The sequence below is a fragment of the Cavia porcellus genome, unplaced genomic scaffold (assembly GCF_034190915.1).
Source record: "Cavia porcellus strain 051 isolate PalLab524CR breed Dunkin Hartley unplaced genomic scaffold, mCavPor4.1 scaffold_3, whole genome shotgun sequence".
NCBI classification, from domain to species: Eukaryota; Metazoa; Chordata; class Mammalia; order Rodentia; family Caviidae; genus Cavia; species Cavia porcellus.
In genome coordinates, this window is record NW_026947486.1 from 108,549,888 (window position 1) to 108,553,939 (window position 4,052).

Sequence of the window (4,052 nt, forward strand, 5' to 3'; positions counted from 1 at the left end):
CATCACACTTTTCAGTATCCCTGTGAATTTGCATTATTTTCACTGTTTGTCCTGCTTTTCCTGTCTGCTGAACACCAAATCATCCTTGAAGTCTCACCACCAATATCTCCTAGTCTACAAACTTCACTGGCATCATTTCTCTCTTACTCTTCCCTCCTCCAATCTAGTGTCTATGTTCACATCCTTTTATGCACCTTTCTCATAGAACCTGTAATATTGCTTTATAATGAATTAAGAGTCTTCCTCTCTTGTCCAAAAGAGATGAGAACCATGCCTTATTATTTATTGCCTTACCAATTTTGAATGCTCAATTAATGTACAATAGAGGAGAGACACATTTCTCAAATCTCAGTTTACTTGATGTTTAGCCACCCCATACATCTGAAAAACATTCTTTAGCTTTATATGTTATAACAATGAAAGGGAAAGAAAGTGCCCAAAATAAAAGAACAAATGGGATAAGGGAAAGGAGAAAAGGAAGAAGAGAAAAATGGTAAGTGTATAGGTATACACATATGTATAAGTATATATATGCAAGATAGATTGCTGTACTTCTAGTTTCTGTAAGTTCATCAAAAAGAACAGTTTTTGATTTCATTGTCTGGTCAATCATTTTTTCATGCCTAAATCTTGTAACCTGAAGAAAAACTTCTAAGATGAAGATTTGCAATCTATTAAATAACTTAATAACTAGTGTTATTAACACTATTAACTAGTGTTAATTTCCTACTATTATTTGAAATTCTGTATCATTTGTTTTGTTTTTAAAATAAAAATAATTAATTACAATTTAAAAATATCAGTAGTGAGAATTTCATACAGGTTAAGAACATTTTACATACACTCTAGATCTCTTTCAGTCACCCCAAAGTCCAGTGATCTTTCACAATTTAGAGTCTTGACAAACAATCCCAGAGCCCTCAGCACTGGTCCAGACTGGCAGTAGCTCCATGCTCCTCTACTAATTCTTACTCCCCCTCCGCGGGTCAACTGATATCATTTAGCCCAGATTTTCTCCTGGACTCTCTCTTCAGGTTAGGTCTTTCTGTTATATATTTTTTTAAACATTTCATATTTTCCCATCTAACATCTGAAATACTTGTTCAGTGTCTGAAGCATGATAAAGACAAGATTATGGATGATCTTATGTGTCTCTTTATTTATTTATTTTTTGTGCCGTGGATCAAACTCACGACTGCACACTTGCCAGGCAGGCACTTAAACTGCTGAAATAAATCCCCAGCCCTGTATTCCTTTATCTCTTACAATCTGTAAAATTCTTTATGTGTGCTCAATAAGTATAAATTGAATGAATAACTTAGTGAAAGAATATGAACAGGATATAGAAAGAGATATTAGGGGAGAACAAGTATGTCCTCCTCTCTCTTATTTTTTTTTAATTTTGTGACAGATGTCTTTAAATATTAGAGAGGAAAATAGACCTTAAACAGAAGAGACAAAAAGTAATTAAAGTTCTTGAGCAATATGTTCAAAGAGGGAACTTATAAAGTTCTGTATATCCATCTAATAATTCAGGTGTTTCACCCTTGATGACCCATAAGCATCTGAAACTTAACACTCTTAAAATGCAATCTATCTTTGGTCAAGTCAGAGGCATTATAGCAACACAGCAGAGTGTGGAACAAACAAAGAAATGAAACAAAAAAAAGGACTTTTCCTATTTCTCTCCCACCCTCACTCTAGTGAATGGAACACTCTTTGCCCAGTTGGCCAAGTCAGAAATCTGGGGTTATCCGTTATCTCTTGATTTCCTTAGCCCCAGATCCCTGTTATCAGCAAGTCTGTACACACCAACCTCAGTATCATCTGCCTGCCCTTTGGGGTTTTAGTGGGAAAAAAAAAAAACTTGTTAGTTTTTCCATTGTTAGGCCTTTGGGACCTGAGACAGTGCCTGGTATATAAGCACTGAATAAATGTCTGTTGAGTAGGTTACTGAAAAAAAAAAAGTTATAAGTTAACCAAGCTGGGGGCAGTTGGAAGGGGTATAAAACAGCTGACTTATGCAGGTATTAGGTTTAAAGAGTCATACACAAATCAGTAAGTAGTGTCCATGAACCTGAGTCCTCGTATACTTACATATATATATATATATATATATATATATATATATATATATATATTTATATATGTATGACTATATTCTCTAGTATTTCCATGTAATTGTGAAACATCCAGTAATGACATCTAGAAAAGTTCCTTCTTGATACTGACTTAATTTATATTTAATTTGAATCCAAGGCTGGGATCACTAACATCATACCCTTTTGTCCCCGAACTCTGTCATAACATTGAGAAAGTTATCTCAGGTTCTTTCCTATGTAAGTTTCATCTTCCTGAAGAGGTTAGACATCTGTAACTTCTGTAACTAGGTGAGCACCACTGTCTTACATTCAATTTTTTTCCTTCTGAACTTGGGAATGAGGTTCAAAAAAACTCAAAAAAGCAAAGATCACAACAACCATCAGAACCACACAATATCAAATGTGGGCCATGGAGACAATTCTTAAAAATATATGTTAAGCTGTAAAGCATTTATTAGCATAGATTTATGTGAATTGTCTTTTAAGGAAAAATTATATCTGTATTAAAAGCAGACAATTATATCTCTAACTACCAGTCAGAAAAAAATATTTTCCCCTGGTGCTTTAGTGACAAGCAATGAATAGGCCAGTTCTGAATTCTGCTATGCTGTGTGTATTCTTCATTTATTTTGCTTGGAGGATTGTAGATCCCTTACCTTTACTTTACCTAATGAAGAAAACAAAATATTAGTAATAAAATACCAAGCAACTATATTTCCCATTTTAAGATGGCTTGTTTCCCCCCTCTTGTGTCCACTGGGTAAATATTAACAGATTTCTTATTTTACATAGAAAGAAAGAGAGACAGAGAAAGAAATCCTAAACCTGAAATTCTAGCAGTCATAGTTCCAGGGCAATTTTCAGTGCGCCATCCATGTTTTCAAATTGGTCAATTTGCCCTTCAGGTACAAGGCTGCATGTGGAATCACGCAGTCTTTTTTAAAAAGCCTGGTGTATTTATCAACTACTAAACCAATGGCTGTACCCTCCAAGAAACTGAACCTCATCTCTGTTCTCCAAAGCTCTTATTTTTTAGAAGTGTTATCAGAGTGTTCAGGACCTGCTTAGCAAGCCATTGTCAATTTTACAGACCTGACTTCTGACAGTCACTAACCTGACCCAATTCACCACATGGTTATTTACCTCTTCACAGGTGCCTAGCAATCTTTGATGCCCAGTGCTAGATACGTGGTTTCCAGGAGCTATCGAAGCTATAGTAGCATTTGCGATTGTCTCTCAAGTGCTTCTCTCAATTGTGAAATCAGGATAAGGATCCCAAGTCTGTGAATAGCTAAGAAGAGTAACGATAGCATATTCCTTTGGGTTGCTGGGAGGATTAAAGGAACAAATACATGTAAATCTTTTGAAATAGTCTGACACACCATTTTTCTAAATTCGTGCTAGTCTTTTGTTAATATTCCATTTGAGCGGGAAGAATCTGCGAATTTTATTTAAAGAAATTTGTCAGAATCATAGAGCTTTAAGAAAGTATGTTTATGAAACCCATACAGATATGTCTTATTACGAAACTATGTTTTCATTTCAACCAAATTGGATAACTGAACAAAAGTGCAATCCTTTTATTCTTCAATGTCTTTCAAATTAAATATAAAGTATACATTAACCTGTATATTTACTCCTATAAATTTATAGTTAAAAATTTCCCTGTAACATGTACTTTTCACACCTACATACAAAACATCAATTTTTTAAGAACGTTTTACTTTCTTCATACAAACGAGGCATGAGAGGTTAATTATTTGGCTCAAAATACAGTAACTAGTAATTTAAAAAGCTGAGATATTAATTCAGTTCTATCTGACACCAGAAACCACATTTTTTCATTATTTTTGAAAAAAATGATCCATTGCCTTTGACTTTGGTCTTTTACCTTTAGAAGTGGTTAAAATCTGGAACATCACTCAGAAAACCACAAAACAGCTGTCTGTG